Raw genomic sequence first — 18,907 nt, 5'->3', positions numbered from 1 at the left:
GAACGCACACGCATAAGCAGTGCGTTAACAGCGTCCTGATAGCTTCAAGTCAGCTGCGGAGGGACTCAGCCACGCATGTGCATGTGTCCATTCTCCCCCAGACTCCCCTCCCTGAACTAATTACTAAGTGAACAACTTGGCCTCCGCTCTGGAGCAGTTAACTTGGATGTGTTTACTCACCAAGCACCTACTGAGCACCGCCTGGGTCCCAGCCCCTGTCCTGAGGGCCCAGAACACGGTGATCGCAGAGTCTGGTACACAGAGGCTGGGCAGACGGGGTCAGGCCCGGGCACAGGGCGGTGGCGGCCCGGGGAAGGGAGCATCCCTGCGCACAGCCGCCTCTCAGCTTCCTGGGACCGCGCTGGGCTTGCCAGGGGCCGATGGGAGGCTGTGGGGACAGGGGGCTCCTCCCCCTCTCTGGGGAAGCTGTGTATCAGACGCCTGCCGGAAGGCCCATCCCAGCAAGGGTCTCCAGGCGCCTGTCTGCCCCTGACCCCCCTCCTCATCACACCCGGGCCGGCTCAGTGCCCAGCCGCACGCTGGGCCCCCTCGAGGGGCTGCCATCCCTCACCCGTGAGGTCAGATCAATCTGTCTCTCCAGGTGGTCAGCTGGTGACACTGCTGAGGGGAAGCGGTGCCAAGTGCAGGACCCGCGGGGAACGCCACAGCCCCTTCCTGGCCACCAGGCGCCGGGCCCGGGGGCTCGGCTCCCCACGGGGCCCTGGGCGCTGGAGAGGCAGCCTCCCCGGCCCTTTGCAGACACCCCAGCACACGCCGGTTGTGCCCCGTCACCTTCTTCCAGGAATCTCACCTGGGGAGAGCTCCCCAGGCCCCTCACGCCTCGCTCGCTTCTGACACCTTCCTGGGAGTCCCTGGTGGTCTTCGCACACCCCTGGACAGGCGGTGGTGCCCCCTCCCCGCGCACGCTGCTCCTTGAAGGCGGGGACCGGATGGGTACTTGGATCTGCGGGAGGAGCTTGTGGACTCCGTGAGGGTGCGTGGCCAGCGCGGCATGTGGGGCTGGCTTCCTGCGAGCGCGCCCAAGCCTCCTGCACTGCTCTGATAACACCCCTTTCCCGCTGGACTCATTTCCTGCCTGGCTGAGCTCTGGGGACAGGCCCGGCCGGCTGCCTTGTCTCTCCTTAGATGGGGTTTCTCTAGGGGAAGGGGTGTGTGTGTGTGTGTGTGTGTGTCTAGCACGCTCGTCATTCTGCCAGTGCCGTGGAGGGTGGTCTCCATGCCCAGCCTGACTCTCCCAGCGCCGTGGACGTTGGTCTCCATGCCCAGCCTGACTCTCCCAGCGCCGTGGAGGGTGGTCTCCATGCTCAGCCTGACTCTCCCAGCGCCGTGGAGGGTGGTCTCTATGCTCAGCCTGACTCTCCCAGCGCCGTGGACGTTGGTCTCCATGCCCAGCCTGACTCTCCCAGCGCCGTGGAGGGTGTGCCCAGGCTGACTCTCCCAGCGCCGTGGACGTTGGTCTCCATGCCCAGCCTGACTCTCCCAGCGCCGTGGAGGGTGGTCTCCATGCTCAGCCTGACTCTCCCAGCGCCATGGACGTTGGTCTCCATGCCCAGCCTGCGCTCCAGCCTCATGTTGTGCACACAGGAGGCTTTGGCATGAAGCCTGCACTCGGATGCCTGAGGCTTTCCCAGACACCATTTCCGCCAGCCTCCTCTGCACCTTGTCTTTCCCTCATGGGCCTTGGATGATGTCCGGAGGAGTTCCCCGAGGCCGGGCCCTGAGCCAGCCGCGGTTTAAGCGGAGGAGGTGCAGAGCAGGGGCCTGGGGCCACAGGAGGTCTCGTCTCCACGAGCGTCATGGCCTGACTGACCAGGCACCCGGGGGTGGAGGTCAGGGCGCAGGTGGTACGGTACCAGGCTCTCAGTGTCTGATAAAGATTTAAGCCTTCGCTTTGGGTGACGGGGCAGCCAGTGCAGGGCTTGAGGTGAGGGATGAAGATCTGACTAAATGTTAAAGAAACAGATCACGGCATCCGGTCCCATCACTGCAGGCAAACAGAAGGGGGAAGGTGGAAACAGTGACAGACTTCCTCTTCCCGGGCTCCAGAATCACTGCAGATGGTGACTGCAGCCCTGAAGTCAGCGGACGCTTGCTTCTCGGCAGGAAAGCGATGACACACCTAGAGGTGTGCTGAAAGCAGAGACGTTTCTCTGCCAACAAAGGGCCACATCGTCAGGGTTGCGGTCTTCCCAGTGGTCACATTCGGTTGTGAGAACTGGACCGTCAAGAAGGCAGAGCACCAGAGAATGGATGCTTTCGAACTGTGGTGCTGGAGAAGACTCCTGAAAGCCTCATGGACAGCAAGGAGATCAAACCAGTCCATCTTAAGGGAGATCAACCCCGAATATTCACTGGAAGGACTGATGCTGAAGCTGAAGCTCCAGCATTTTGGTCATATGATGCGAACAGATGGCTCATTGGAAAAGTCTCTGATGCTGGGAAAGATGGAGGGCAGAAGGAGAAGAGGGCGTCAGAGGATGAGATGGCTGGACGGCATCACCGATGCGATGAGCGTGAACTTGGGCAAACTCCGGGAGACGGTGAGGGACAGGGAGGCCTGGCGTGCTGCCGTCCGGGGGGTCGCAGAGTGTTGGACACGACGGGGCGACTGAAAGGCAGGAAGAACGTGACATGATCCGTCTTGGATTTGAAACAGATCAGGGCATCCGATCCGTGTTTTCCAGTTGAGGTGTGTGCCCTTCTCTTCCCCACCTCGCTGGTTCGGCCCAGCCCCACCTTCCCATGGGTCTGGCCGAGAAACGCCCTGGCCTTGCTGACCACGTGGCTTGGTGGCCGGAGGCCTCAGAGGCACTGCCTTCCTCCAGCAGCAGCTCTGCCGCCCCTCCCAGCACGTCCCCCAGGCGTGCTCTGCTCTGCTTGGGCCCTGAGCGGCCCCCGAAGGCCACACACTCCCGCTCCTCGCTCCTGCCGTTCAGTTGCCGAGTCACGTCTGACTCCCAGCAACCCCGTGGCCTGCAACCTGCCACGCTGCTCTGTCCCTCGCTCCTGGCCTGGCCTCATTCTGGTTGAGGAAACAGAATTGAGTGGGGGACCCGCTGGTCTCCTCCCTGCAAGGAGACCCACTTCCCCTCCCCAGCGTCGCGGACCCTGTTCCTTCCAGGGCCTGCAGCCCCCTGGCCTCTGCCCCGAGCCCTCCCGCCCCTGCCCCCCAGACCAGCTTCTGCAGGCCTCTCCCCACGCCCTGGGCCCGTCTTCTCTCTGTCTGCTCCCCTGGACCATGCCCTTTGGGATGCACCTGTCCCCGGACTCCCTGTCAGAGCCGCCCTCTCATCGCTGTCTGATCGCGGCCCTTCCTCACCGGCTCTGCCCTCCCTGGCTCCCCGAGCCGTCTCGTGTCCAGGTCGCCTTCCAGGGTTGCCTCCACGGGGCCGAATGTGGTGGTTATGTTGATGCTCTTGTCTCCCTGAATTCCGGCCGCTCTGAGCCACCCAACCAGGCCCTCTTCCCATGACTTCTCTTGGTGTCTTTCCTGCTCCTTCCTCCTCAGCCTTCCCCAGCTTGGACCCTCGTCCCCCTTCCTTCATCCACTGACTTGGTTTCTCTACTTGGGTATCAAATGCCCTTTAGCCTGGTTAACACAGAGCTTGTGGGAAGTTCTTCCTTACTCAGTAAGTGCACGGTGGTGCCACGGTCCACGCTATCATGCCATCTAAACTCCAGAAAGGGCCTCAAATCCTGTCCTTTCCTTCCCTCAACCCGCGCGTTAGCCTCCTGTTGCTCCTGTAACGAGTTGTCTCAGGTGTCCCGACGTCAGTCCATGCACGCTTGTTCTTTCGGGGTTCCGGAGGCCAGAAGCAGGGGATGGGTCCCCTCGGTCCAGAAGCCAGTGTCGCTGGGGCCGCGTGCCTTCTGGGAGCCCCGGGAGGAGCTGTGTCCCGCCGTCGCTGGCCTCTGCGCGCTGCCATGCTCTTGGCTCGGGGCCCCGCCTCCGCCTCTGAAACCGGCGGTTCAGTGTCCTGCAGCCTCTCCGTCTCTGCGCCAGTCAGCATGTCTCCCCTCTGACTCTGACCCGCCTGCCTCTCTCTCCCAAGGGTCCGCTCAGGTGATCCAGGATAATCCTCCTATCTCAGGATCCTTAACTTAATCACATGTGCAAAGTCCCTCTGCCATGCACGCTGACAGTCCACAGGCTCCAGGAGTTAGGACGCTCTGGCTTCACTGGGGCGGGGGCTGCCGTCCTCTCTGCTGAACATCCAGTCCTTTCCCTTAGCTGGTCTGGCTTCCTTTACCTCCAAGTTACACCAGGCTCCGAGAGGATGCTGTCCTGTCAGCCGTCTGCATGGTGGGCTTCCCATCGCTCACGCCGGGCGTCCACTTCCCCAGGGCTCCTGCTCTGACCTGGTTTCGGGTGGCCGTGCCTGCGCTCTCTGTGGGGCCGCCCTGCCCTCTCTCCAGGAGCCTCTCACCACCTTCGGGCCTTTCTCTGCTTTGTCTCATCTCTGTGCAGCCACAGAAGCTCTCCAGGGCAGAGGCGTCTCCTGTCTTGAGGCCTGCCCTGTGCGCCTAGCGCCGGCTGGTGTAAGCTCAGCGCACACACCGGATCCTGTCTTAAACACCTTCAGCTCTGGGAGCTGGGGGGCTTCTCCCAGGGGACCCTGAATGGTGCTCAGACACCGCCCGGGGCTCTGGCGGAGAGGGAGGCAGGCCCAGACGTCAGGCACCCTCTGGGGAGTCAGGCCCCGGAAGGACGCTGGAGTGTGAGTGAGCGGGGCTGGCAGCCCTGGAGAGGGGGGACCGCCTCTCACAGCTGCAGACTCAAGACACCTGTGGTGCTTCTCAGCTGGAGCACGAGGTCAGGGAACCCCTCCGTGGGGGACAGGACCCGTCACTCTTGACTCAGAGTTCAGTGTAACACGGCCGTGTGTTTTCATTTGAAATGACCGAGTCATGCTTTGTGCAGATGACAGATATAAGTGGTCCTTAAAATCAAATCGTTCAGAGGGGACACAGTGCAAGCGGCTGCTTCCCTGCGTGTCCCCTTCCTCTCACTCCCTGCCCCCGACACGGCACAGTTGTGTCCTTCGGGGTCCCCGTCAGAAGTGCTCCGTGCACCTTGCGTGTACTAGAGGGTCTGCCGTCCGTCTCCGGCTCTCACACGCAGTAGTGACACAGGGTACTCCGTATTTTGTCTGTCTTTGAGCTGTTGTCTATTACCAGTGGAACGCTCAGTGTCTTAAAACAACCCCTTTCATTATTTTTCATGACTCTGGGCTTGCCAAAGCTTGCTCCTGCCTCAGCGGCCGGGGGCCAGCTGAGGGATGCTGTTGCCTGTGGCCTTGCAGCCTCCTGGGTCCAGACCAGCCGAGCACGTTCTCCCGGTGGCTGCGCCGCAGCAATGGAGGTGGAGGGGGTGAGCTCCTTTCAGGCTCCTCTGCATCGCATCGGCTGCTGTCATATCGGTTGGAGCGAGTCGCGTGGCCGGCCTCGAAGCGTGCAGATTCAGGCAGGCATGAGGAAGGGCCTGGGGCAGTCTGTGTGATCAGGCTACCGGGAGCGGTATTTGCATCTGTTCCCTTTGATTACTGGACGCTGCCTGTCCCACTGCCTGGGGCCACCGCCACTCATTTAACAGGACCCCTGTCACCTCCGCCCGTTGCCTTGAAGGCCATCTGCAGTGAGCGTTCTTACGTGGACCTCTTTGTGCTCACGAGTGCGTGCACCCATGGGAGTTTCCAAAGCTGGAGTTTCTGGGTCGGGTGGTGGGGAACACACGTTGTTCTGCAGGTGATGTAGCTGTTGCTGGATTGCTCTTTGCAGACACTCACATCAGTGTCTACTCCTTCCAACACCATCTGATGGTCTCTGTTTTCCTGTTACCAGGCTTTGGGAGGCAGGAGGATCCAGATGCTGCGAGCGTTAAGGTCCCTGTGGTTTTCAGGAGGCCACTGAGTGGGGCTGGAGTTCACTGAGGTCACGTGCAGATGAGAGGTGGGAACTTGGCCATCTTTGACGAGTTGCAAAGGGGACAAACCAGTTTCTCCTTCGGTAGGGCTTTGCCTTTCCTCTTGGACCTCAGTCACAGCGGGAGTAGTTTGAATAGATCTAATGCCTTTCTATTGACAGAGAAACCGAGCGGTTGAGATATTTTGCACTGATATCAAGTGCTCCTTGGAGCAGACTGGGAAGCTGATGTCTTTTCTTTCCCATCGGATCAAGTCTCTGGGTGCAGCTGTTCGCCTCGCAGGGGGAAGCTACGAGGAAGCAGAAGGGGCTTCCGTGGCTCCCGGGGGCTGAGGCCGCCCGGGCGCGGGCTGGTCGGAAACAGAACCTCCCAGGGGCCAATCCCCCAGGCTCTTCCCGGTGAGGGCCCTGCGGAATGGTCTCCGTTTACGTCACTGGGGAGCTGGTTTCTGCTGCCTCAAAGCCCTTAGGCCGCCCGCAGGAAACGTGAAAGGACTCGTGGCCCCTTGGCCATCTGAGACTCCCCGGGGAAGCAGGAGAGGACCCGGGAACTCCTGTCCCCGCGGCCAGGGCTGGGAGGAAGCCGGCCCCAGGGCTGGGAGGAAGCCGGCCGGCGCCCGAAGCCGACGCCCCTCAGTTTGCTCCGGGAGACCCGGCAGGCCCGGCCCGGCTTTGCAGCCCTGCTCCAGGACAGGCAGACTCAGGGCCCTCGGACATCGCTGCTCCTCTTGGGCCGACTCTCCGCCAGAGCCGGAGGTGGACCCGGGGTGATGTGGACGCCAGCGCTCGACCGGCGTTCGCGGGGTGGCTCGGCCGGTGACAGATGCTGCTCAGCGTCTGCGACGCGGCTGGACTGTGGGCCTCCTGAGCGCAGACACTGTGTCTGTAGCCCGGGTGGATCCAGGGTAATCGTTCTGGGAAATAGTAAGTCCTAAATAAGCGGGAAAAAACTAGAGCTAGTAACAGACACTTGGTCAGCACCTGCTCGGCACGATGCACGCCGCACACTGTCTCTCTAGCCCTCACAGTTGCCAAAGGAGAGGAAACTAAGGCTCAGAGAGGCGAGTCGCCTGCCCAGCGCTGCACAGCTGCGAGGGGAGGAGCAGGGCTTCAGGCCCAGGGCCGGCTGAGGCCGAGGCTGTTTGCTGTGCTCCTGGGCTCCCCACCCGGGAGCACACCTGGGGAGCACAGCCCTGGGAGCACGCCCCGGAGAGCACACTCTGGGGAGCACGCCCCCCGGGGAGCACGCCCCAGCCCACTCTGCAGTTCCTCCGCCCCGCCCAGTGCCCGGGGTATGAGCAGCAGGTGGGGGAGGAGAGGGAAGTCTTTCAGGATCAGGATGCTGGGTCGTGACTGGGAGGCTCTCCAGGCAGCCGTGGGGAGCACCTTGCTTGCTGTCCAGTCCTCCGGGATCACTTTCCTCTGTTGCCTGATGTCCAATGTCTTGAAAAGTACTTTTTGTTTAGTGTAAACTATCTTGATTTTGTGGATTTTTCAGATGGAAGGGTAAATTTTGTCCATCTTGTCTGGAAGGGAAAGTCTGTTTTTAATATTTTGATCCTCCTTTATTCTGTATTTAATTCTTTAATCCAGTGAAAATTAATTTTCCTGTGTGTCCCAAGGTACCTTTCTCCCTTGTGCGTCATCGCCCTGGCACGTAGCGGGACACACGGTTGGGCCCTGACTGCTGGGTCAGGCCGTCTGTTTCTTTCGCCGATAGTGGGTTCTGATCGGGAAGCTGTGGGTCCTTGGCCAGCACCCAGGAGCCTCCTCCATCACTGGGACTGAGCCTTGCAGCCTCTGGCCTCGTAATTTCTGCATAATATCTCCAGCATGAGCTGGTTGATACTTGTAAGATTTCTGCCTTCCTCATGGGGAGAGTGAGGGGCAAGGAAGTCACCTTTTTGAAAAGGAAGCCAAGAAAACTTAAATTTGCCCAGGAGATTAATTATAACCTGGAAATTAAAAAAATTTCAAAATGATTTTGTAGCCACTGTGCTACCTTTCAAATTGAATTTTTCTCTTTGTCCAGAATGTGCAGCTCCTTCTAGAACTGAGGAACTAATTCTCGCCTACCTGACAGGAGATCCCTCCCCACCACCCACCCACTCTCCCCTCCCTTCATGGTTCAGGTCTTGGAGTTTCCCCAAGCAGCTGGGCTGTGTTTCACCTTTGCATATTCTGTTCCTTCTGCCCAGAACGCCTTTCCACACATTTTCCTCCTTGCAAATAAATGCCCGTAACACGCTTGGTGAAGGCTTTGTCTCCTCCTCCACCCAGCCAGGGCTACACACATCTTTGTCGGAACCCACTCCTCCATCCATGGGATGTTCCAGGCGAGAATACTGGAGTGGGTTGCCAGGCCCTTCTCCAGGGGATCTTCCTGACCCAGGGGTTGAACCCTCATCTCTTACGTCTCCTGCATTGGCAGGCGGGTTCTTTACCACTAGCGCCACCTGGGGAGCCTGAGATAAGGGATGCGGTCTTGTAACTCTAAGGACAGCCTCTTCTCTCAGTTAAACCCCTGCTGGGGCCCCTCCCCACTGCTCTGGAGCGCAGGGCTCTCTTCACGTCTTGCATCGAGACTCTGGGGACTCGCCCCAGGGTGAGGAGATCAGTGAACACCAAGGACGCAGACGCCACCCAGCACTGGGGACTAGTTTTTACCCCGTCTTCAGCTGTGCAGCTCTTTGTTTACAGAAACATTTTTGCAAGCCTAGGAAGTAAAAGGGACTTCCCCAGCGGTTCAGTGGGTAAAGAATCTGCCTGCAGTGGGATTCCATCCCTGGGGTCGGGAAGATCCCCCGGAGGAGGAGAGGGCAACCCACTCCAGCATTCTTGCCTGAAAAATCCCACGGACAGATTACAGCCTGGTGGGCTAGAGTCGAGAGAGGTGCAGAGTCCGACACGGCTGAGCAACTAAGCGCAAACGCAGGGAGGTCAAGACCCACGAGACAGGAGCGGTGAAGAGCCAAGGGTTCTACCAGAGCCCTCAGCTGGCTTCTGTGGAGTTCTGTTTAGAAAGCAGTCATCTTGGGGACGGACGTGGCCAAGTTTTCTCAGATAATGGCTCTCAGCGGAAAGCCTGTTCTGTGTTTGGGAGATCTAGCTGGGATACGAGTCTGGCCGCTGTAACAAAGGTCAGAGTGACGGGGGCAGAACAAGGCGAAAGCTAATGTTTCTCTCTCGTGTCCCAGCTGGTCGCGAGCAGCGTCCAGGGCCCGGTGGCCGCTCGTGGGTGTCGGAGACCGAGGCTCCCTGCGCCTTGCTGTCACCACCCGCAGAAGCTGGCTCCGCCCTTCGGCGCAGCTGGTGGGGGCGCTGCGGGCCTGGAGGCCAGCTCGTCCCCTCGGGCCCGGCCGTGACGCTCCCGGCCGTGACGCTCGTGCGCCTGGCAGCCGTCGCTGCCCACGCGGCAGCAGGGAAGCCGCGTGCACCGGTGAGCCCCGGGCACTCTGATCCACAGGAAGGAGGGGAGGCCGCGTGTTGGGGGGGGCGGGTGCCTGGCAGACGCTGCCAAAGGCAGGGACAGGCCGACCCGCGGGTCGCTCCACTCGCCTCTGCCGTTGCCGAGTCACCTCGCCGCTTACTGCCGGTTCTTCCTCCAGGCCTCTCCGTGCGGCCCAGGAGAGGCCGGGCAGCGGGCGAGGCTCGGGCGCGGCCTTGGAGGAGGTCAGCGGCGACGAGGCGCCGCCAGCGCGTTCTCAGCACCCCGAGCCCCCGACGGACGGCCTGGGGACCGAGCCCGGCGGCCGTGGGGAGAACGTGCCGGGGCCGCGTCCCAGGCTGGAGGGTTTGGACGTCACCCGCGGTGGCGGGGCCGGGGAGTGGACAGCGGGAGGCGCTGAGTTCTGAGCCCAGCTGGTCTCCTCACTCACCACCCGGGTCTCTGGGCACTTGGCTCAAGGCAAAGGCAGCTGGCCTGCGCGCCTTCCTTAGGCAGGCTGTCCCCTCGCCTGGCCTGTCCGCCCCATCTTGTCTGCCAGCCTGGGCTGCTCCTCCTCCGAGGCCCGGCCGAGCGCGGTGGCCTGGCCCTCCTGGCCCGCTGCTCCTGAGCGCTCAGCGGCTCCGTCCTGCAGCCCTGCTGCGGTCGTAGGGTGGCCCCCGTCTCATCCATGGGGGAAGTGGATGCTTCGAGAAGTGAGCTGACGTGCCCGGCCCCGCACCTAGAAAGAGGCGCAGGTGCTCTCCTGCCCGGGGATTCCGCTCTGCGTGCTGTTTCCAGAGGCCGGGCGGAGGGCAGTGGCAGGGGGTGAGCCTGGTGATGCGGAGCAGGGTGGAGCGGTGCAGCGAGAGGGTCCTCGACTTATGTGTCAGAGCTTTTCTTAGAATTACCATCCCCCTTCCCCCCCCCCCCCCCCCCCGCCCCCGCTGAGATTAAACCCCCCCAGGCCCGAAGTCACAGGGTGACACACAGATTTAAATCTAGGGCTGTGGATCCCATTTTACATTTTGATTTCTTAGAAACAAAAAGAAATTCAATGTACACTGAATGGTTTTACCTCCCAGAAATAACTGCTCTTAATATCCTGACATATAGATTTTTTCTATAGCTTATAGAAGAGTTCATTTTTTCCAAAAGTAATAGGAAATGATTCTGCTCAGTAGAAAGAATTCAAACTGTAAAGATGAGAGCTTAAAAATTATTCCAAATATTATCATTCAGAGATTCCTATCATTTACTCCAGTGATAATCACTCTAGACATCTCTCTAGGGACATAGGCCGATTTTAAGGGGGCAGACATCCTTTTATGAGCAGTGCTCACCACTCCTGCTCAGGACAGTAGCCGCTAACCACATGGAGCTGCTTGACTTCTCGAATCACGGCAGGTGTGAATCGTGTGCTACAAGAACAAAGAACAGACGGATTTAGAAAAATTAACATGGAAAACGATGTAAAAATATCTCAGCTTAAAAATACTGATTACTTGTTAAACTGATAATATTTGAGATATATTGAGTTAAACAAAATATATTATTAAAACTAACTTCACTCGTTTCTTTTTTCTCTTGACTTCCCTGGTGGCTCAGACGGTAAAGTGTCTGCCTACAATGTGGGAGACCTGGGGTCAATCCCTGGGTCAGGAAGATTTCCTGGAGAAGGAAATGGCAACCCACTCCAGTATTCTTGCCTGGAAAATCCCATGGCTGGAGGAGCCTGTTAGGCTACAGTCCACGGGGTCGCAAAGAATCGGACACGACTGAGCGGCCTCACTTCACTACGAATTTCAGTGTAACGTGCAGCTTGCATGTGTTTCTGTTGGATAGCACGGCTCTGTTTAGAAAATAAACTAGTAATAAGCGTTCATATTGCACCGAAATGCAGTACTTGGATGCAACAATCTCAAAAAGGACAGAATGATCTCTATTCCTTTCCAAGGCAAAACATTCAATATCACAGTAATCCAAGTCTATGCCCCAACCAGTAACTCTGAAGAAGCTGAAGTTGAACGGTTCTATGAAGACCTACAAGACCTTTTAGAACTAACACCCAAAAAAGATATCCTTTTCATTATAGGGGTCTGGAATGCAAAAGTAGGAAGTCAAGAAACACCTGGAGTAACAGGGAAATTTGGCCTTGGAATGCGGAATGAAGCAGGGCAAAGACTAATAGAGTTTTGCCAAGAGAACGCACTGGCAAACACCCTCTTCCAACAACACAAGAGAAGACTTTACACATGGACATCACCAGATGGTCAACACCGAAATCAGACTGATTATATTATTTGCAGCCAAAGATGGAGAAGCTCTATAGAGTCAGCAAAAACAAGACCGGGAACTGACTGTGGCTCAGATCATGAACTCAATTTAAGTCTGAATTATTGCCAAATTCAGACTTAAATTGAAGAAAATAGGGAAAACCACTAGACCATTCAGGTATGACCTAAATCAAATCCCTTATGATTATACAGTGGAAGTGAGAAATAGATTTAAGGGACTAGATCTGATAGATAGAGTGCCTGATGAACTATGGATGGAGGTTCATGCCATTGTCCAGGAGACAGGGATCAAGACCATCCTCATGGAAAAGAAATGCAAAAAAGCAAAATGGCGTTCTGGGGAAGCCTTACAAATAGCTGTGTAAAGAAGAGAAGCGAAAAGCAAAAGGAAAGATATAAGCATCTGAATGCAGAGTTCCAAAGAAGAGCACGGAGAAATAAGAAAGCCTTCCTCAGTGATCAATGCAAAGAAATAGAGGAACACAACAGAATGGGGAAGACTAGCGATATCTTCAAGAAAATGAGAGGTACCAAGGGAACATTTCATGCAAAGATGGGCTCAATAAAAGACAGAAATGGTCTGGACCTAACAGAAGCAGAAGATATTAAGAAGAGGTAGCAAGAATACACAGAAGAACTGTACAAAAAAGATCTTCACGACCCAGATAATCACGATGGTGTGATCACTAATCTAGAGCCAGACATCCTGGAATGTGAAGTCAAGTGGGCCTTAGAAAGCATCACTACGAACAAAGCTAGTGGAGGTGATGAAATTCCAGTTGAGGTATTGCAAATCCTGAAAGATGATGCTGTGAAAGTGCTGCACTCAATATGCCAGCAAATTTGGAAAACTCAGCAGTGGCCACAGGACTGGAAAAAGTCAGTTTTCATTCCAATCCCAAAGAAAGGCAATGCCAAAGAATGCTCAAACTACTGCACAATTGCACTCATCTCACATGCTAGTAAAGTAATGCTCAAAATTCTCCAAGCCAGGCTTCAGCAATACGTGAACCATGAACTTCCGGATATTCAAGCTGGTTTTAGAAAAAGCAGGTGCACCAGAGATCAAATTGCCAACATCCGCTGAATCATGGAAAAGGGAAGAGAGTTCCAGAAAAACATCTATTTCTGCTTTATTGACTATGCCAAAGCCTTTGACTGTGTGGATCACAATAAACTGTAGAAAATTCTGAGAGAGACGGGAATACCAGACCACCTAACCTGCCTCTTGAGAAATCTGTGTGCAGGTCAGGAAGCAACAGTTAGAACTGGACATGGAACAACAGACTGGTTCCAAATAGGAAAAGGTGTACATCAAGGCTGTATATCGTCACCCTGCTTATTTAACTTATATGCAGAGTACATCATGAGAAATGCTGGGCTGGAAGAAGCACAAGCTGGAATCAAGATTGCCGGGAGAAATATCAATAACCTCAGATACGCAGATGACACCATCCTTATGGCAGAAAGTGAAGAGGAGCTAAAAAGCCTCTTGATGAAAGTGAAAGAGTTGAGTGAAAAAGTTGGCTTAAAGCTCAACATTCAGAAAACGAAGATCATGGCATCTGGTCCCATCACTTCATGGCAGATAGATGGGGAAACAGTGGAAACAGTGTCAGACTTTATTTTTGGGGGCTCCAAAATCACTGCAGATGGTGACTGCAGCCATGAAATTAAAAGACGCTTACTGCTTGAAAGGAAAGTTATGACCAACCTAGATAGTATATTCAAAAGCAGAGACATTACTTTGCCAACAAAGGTCCGTCTAGTCAAGGCTATGGGTTTTCCAGTGGTCATGTATGGATGTGAGAGTTGGACTGTGAAGAAAGCTGAGTGCTGAAGAATTGATACTTTTGAACTGTGGTGTTGGAGAAGATTCTTGTGAGTCCCTCGGACTGCAAGGAGATCCAACCAGTCCATCCTAAAGGAAATCAATCCTGCGTGTTCTTTGGAAGGACTGATGCTAAAGCTGAAACTCCAGTACTTTGGCCACCTCATGTGAAGAGCTGACTCATTGGAAAAGACTCTGATGCTGGGAGGGATTGGGGGCAGGAGGAGAAGGGGACGGCAGAGGATGAGATGGCTGGATGGCATCACTGACTCGATGGATGTGAGTTTGAGTGAACTCCAGAAGTTGGTGATGGACAGCGAGGTGTGGTGCGCCGCAATTCATGGAGTGGCAAAGAGTCGGACACGACTGAGCGACTGAACTGACTGACTGACTGAAGCGTTCATGGAAAGAACAGACTGAATCTGAAGGAATTGTAGCGCTCCATATAAATGCTTCACCTCGTGACATCAGTTCCTAAAAAAGTGAAGTTGCTCTGTTGTGTCCGACTCTTTGCGACCCCATGGACTCTAGCCTACCAGGCTTCTCCATCCATGGGATTTTCCAGGCAAGAATATCGAGTGGGTTGCCATTTCCTTCTCCAGGGGATCTTCCTGACCCAGGGATCGAACCCAGGTCTCCTTCATTGCAGGCAGATGCTTTACCCTCTGAGCTACGAGGGAGGCCCCTAAAGAGTCCAATAAAGCTTTAAAAAGTTTGATGTTGGGACTTCCCTGGCAGTCCAGCGGTTAAGACTCCACGTGTCCACTGCAGGAGCTGCCAGTTCGAACCCTGGTCAGGGAATTAAGTTCCTGTTTGCTGCATGGTCCAGCCAAAAAGAGGGGAAGAAAAATTAAATAAAAGAGATCCTTGATACCATAAAAAAAAAAAGTTATTTTTTTTCTTTAACATGTATTGAGTTTTGAAAAATGAGGGCCCCTGAAGTTCCTCCCAGTTTCTGAGATACAGTGTTTGCATCGTATTAGCTTATAATAGCCACGTTCTGTCTTGTGATTCTCCCACGCTGTCAGTATTTCTGCATGTGGAGGCTCTGATGCTCACCCTCAGGCCTCTGCCTGCCCGCCCCTCACCGCTGAGTCCGGGTTCTTTCTCAGGAAGCTCACACTTCGCCGAGGAAGCGCCGTCGCTCCGTGCCTGGCTGCTCCGTGGCCCGGGCCCCGCGTGCACGGCCCCGCAGTCCTGGCGTTGTCACAGCCCCGGGGCCTGCCTGGAGTCCTGCACAGCACCAGGCAATTGCTTTCTCTTCTCAGACGACTGCATGATACTGTGTTCAACAGCCTACTCAGCCCTGTTTGGTGTTGCTTGGCTCCTCCCAGGCCCTCGGTCTCGTCTCTAGAATCAGCTCCCCAGTGCAAGACAGAGGCGCTGCTGAGAACTAGCGATTCAGCAGCTTTGGGTCACTGACCAGAGGACTTGGAAAGGCTCTCGTTACAGCTCGTAGACCCAATTCTCCAATCTCAGGGGGCCGTCTGTGATATATATGTATATACATTTTGGTTAATTTTTGTTGTTGCTCAGTTGCTAAGTGGTGTCCAACTCTTTGCCACCCCATGGACTGTAACTACCAGGCTGCCCTGTCCTTCACTGTCTCCCATGGTATGCTCAGATTCATGCCCATTGAATCGATGATGCCATCCAACCATCTCATCCTTTGCTGCCCTCTTCTTTTACCTTCAGTCTTCCCCAGCATCAGGGTCTTTTCCAATGAGTCAACTCTTCGCATCAAGTGGTCAAAGTATTGGAGCTTCAGCTTCAGCATCCGTCCTTCCAATGAATATACAGGACTGATTTCCTTTACGATGGACTGGTTGGATCTCCTGGCAGTCCAAGGGACCTTCAAGAGTCCCAGCACCACAGTTCAACAGCATCAATTCTTTGGTGCTCAGCTTTCTTTATGGTCCAACTCTCACATCCACACATGACCACTGGAAAAACCATAGCCTTGACTAGACAGACCTTTGTCAGCAAAGTAATGTCTCTGCTTTTTAATATGCTGTCTAGGTTTGTCACAGCTTTCCTTCTAAGGAGCAAGTGTCTTAATTTCCTGGCTGCAGTCACCATCTGCAGTGATCTTGGAGCCCAGAAAAGTGAAGTCCCTGACTGCTTCCACCTTTCCCCATCTATTTCCCATGAAGCGATGGGACCAGATGCCATGATCTTCGTTTTCTGAATGTTGAGCTTTAAGCCAACTTTTCCACTCTCCCCTTTCACTTTCATCAAGAGGCTTTTGAGTTCCTCTTCACTTTCTTCCATAACGGTGGTGTCATCTGCATATCTGAGGTTACTGATATGCCTCCCGGCAATCTTGATTTGAGCTTGTGGTTCATCCAGCTCAGCATTTCTCATGATGTACTCTGCATATAAGTTAAATAAGCATGGTGACAAAATACAGCCTCGATGGACTCCTTTCCAATTTGGAACTTGCTCCATGTCTGGTTCTTACTGATGTTTCTTGACCCACATACAGGTTTCTCAGAAGACAGGTCAGGTGGTCTGGTATTCCCATTTCTTTAAGAATTTTCCACAGTGTGTTCTGATCCACACAGTCAAAGGCTTTAGCATAGTCAATGAAGCAGAAGTAAATGTTTTTCTGGAATTCCTTTGCTTTCTCTGTGACCCAACAAATGTTGGCAATTTGATCTCTGATTCCTCTGCCTTTTCTAAATCCAGCTTCTACATCTGGAAGTTCTCAGTTCACATATTGCTAAAGCTTGGCTTGAAGGATTTTGAGCATGATTTTGCTAGCGTGTGAGATGACTGCAATTGTGTGGTAGTTTGAGAATTCTTTGGCATTGCCTTTCTTTGGGATTTGAATTAAAACTGACCTTTTCCAGTTCTGTGGCCATTGCTGAGTTTTCCAAATTTGTTGACATATTGAGTTGCAGCACTTTAATAGCATCATCTTTTAGGATTTTAGATAACTCAGCTGAAATTCCATTGCCGCCACTAACTTTGTTAGTTGTGATGCTTCCTGAGGCCCACTTGGCTTTCACTCCAGGACGTCTGGTTCTAGGTGAGTGGCCACACCACTGTGGTTAGCAGGGTCATTAAGACCATTACTGTACAGTTCTGTGCATTCTTGCCCCTTCTTTTCTTCTCAATTTCTCCTGCTTGTATTAGGTCCTTACCATTCCTGTCCTTTATTGAGCCCATCCTTGAATGAAATGTTCCCTTGGTATCTCTAATTTTCTTGAAGACGTCTCTCAGTTCAGTTCAGTTCAGTCACTCAGTCGAGTCCAACTCTTTGCGACCCCATGAATCGCAGCACGCCAGGCCTCCCTGTCCATCACCAACTCCCGGAGTTCACTCAGACTCGCGTCCGTCGAGTCGGTGATGCCATCCAGCCGTCTCATCCTCGGTCGTCCCCTTCTCCTCCTGCCTCCAGTCCCTCCCAGCACCAGCGTCTTTTCCAGTGAATCTCTAGTCTTTCCCATCCTGCTGCTCCCCTCTATTTCTTTGCATTGCTCACCTGAGAAGGCTTTCTTCCTTTCCTTGTCATTCTCTGCACTCAGTGGGCCTATCTTCCCTTTTTCCTTTGCCTTTTGCTCCTCTTTTGTTAGCTATTTTTAAGGCCTCCTCGGACAACCACTTTGCCTTCTTGCATTTCTTTTCCTTGAATTGTTTTGGTCTCTTCCTCTTGTACAAGGTTATGAACCTCTGTCCATAGTTCTTGAGGCACTCTGTTTACCAGACCTAATCCCTTGAATCTACTCATCACCTCCACAAATCATAAGGGATTCGATTTAGGTCATACCTGAATGGCCTAATGGTCTTCCTACTTTCTTCAATTTAAGCCTGAATTTTGCAGTAAGGAGCTCATGATCTGAGCCACAGTCGGCCCCTGGTCTTGTTTTCGCTGACTCTACAGAGCTTCTCTGTCTTTAGCTGCAAGGAGTATAATCAATCTGATTTCAGTGTTGACCATCGGGTGGTGTCCATGTGTAGAGTCATCTTCTGTGTGTTGGAAACAGGTGTTTGCTATGACCAGTGAGCTCTCTTGGCAAAACTCTGTTAGCCTTTGCCTTGCTTCATTCTGTATTCTAAGTCCAAACTTGCCTGCTGCTGCAGGTATCTCTTGACTTCCTACTTTGCATTCCGGTTCCCTGTGATGTAAAGACCGTCTTTTCCTGGTGTTGGTTCTAGACGGTTTCGTAGGTCTTCATAGAACTGGTCAACTCAGCTTCTTTGGGTAATGGTTGGGCCTTAGGCTTGGATTACTGTGATGTTGAATGATGTGCCTTGGAAACAAACCAAGGTCGTCCTGTCGTTTCTGAGATTGCACCCAAGTACTGCATTTCAGACTAAAACGGCTACTGCATTTCTTCCAAGGGACTCTTGCCCACGGAAGTAGATATAATGGTCACCTGAATTAAATTCGCCCACTCCTGTCCATTGTAGTTCACCTTTTCCTAAGATGTCCACGTTCGCTCTTGTTGTCTCCTGCTTCACCATGTCCGATTTGCCTGGATTCACAGACCTAACATTCCAGGTTCCTACGCAATACTGTTCTTTACAACACTGGACTTTAGTTTCACCACCAGACACGTGCACAACTGGGCATCGTTTCTGCTGTGGCCGAGCCACTTCATTCTTTCTGGGACTTTTTCTCCACTCTTCCCCAGGAGCATATTGGACACCTTCTGACCTGGGGCTCATCTTCCGGGTGTCATATCTTTTTGCTTTTTCATACTGCTCATGAGGTTCTTGAGGCAGGAATGCTGGAGTGGTTTGCCATTCCCTCCTCCACGGACTGCACTGTGTCAGAAGTCTCCATGATGAGCTGTCCCTGTTGGGCAGCCCTGTATGGTGTGGCTCATAGCTTCATGAGTTCCACAGGCCCCTCTGCCACAACGAGGCTGTGATCCGTGAAAGAGAACTCCTGTCATGAGTTTGAGCTTGAGGCATATTTTCCTAGGTCTTTAAAAACTGCATTTATATTTTAATACAAGTATGTTCTGTTCCATCACAGAAAGAAATAGACCGTGTTCAGGCTGGGGTATGAATTGTTCTGGGTGTTCTCAGAACAATCTGGATGTGTGGATTCCAAAGAGCTGCTCTCAGAGTGAGGTTTTTATTCTAATTAACAAGCCATCAGCAACATTAACAAAGTTAGAAGCGTAAGTAATACACTCTTGGAGGAGAGCCTTCCTATAAGCATTCCCAGACAGCATGTCTGCAGAGTTCTGACTTTTAGGCAGAAACAGACTGCCTATGTTCAGGTCATTTCCATACAAACTTGTTTTAAAGGTCTTGCGTACACAAGACATCCTACCAGTTCATGTCCACATATAAGGCTATAGACCACAAAACAGCTAGAAGATTTCACTGCATCGTCTTTGGAAGATACAGAGTATTGCGTCTTATGTGTCTTGGTAAGATCGTACTGAATAAATC

General features: G+C 53.7%; 1 protein-coding gene across 9 annotated transcripts in view; it reads left to right on the top strand.

Annotated features, from left to right (window-relative positions):
• TTC7B (tetratricopeptide repeat domain 7B) overlaps positions 1-18,907 on the top strand; it is a 267,251-nt gene that overhangs the window by 9,599 nt on the left and 238,745 nt on the right. The window lies entirely within an intron of this gene.

This window comes from Budorcas taxicolor, chromosome 10 (genome assembly GCF_023091745.1).
Source record: "Budorcas taxicolor isolate Tak-1 chromosome 10, Takin1.1, whole genome shotgun sequence".
NCBI lineage: Eukaryota > Metazoa > Chordata > Mammalia > Artiodactyla > Bovidae > Budorcas > Budorcas taxicolor.
The sequence above is the reverse complement of the archived record's forward strand: the minus strand, read 5'-3'. Positions and strand labels throughout refer to the sequence as shown.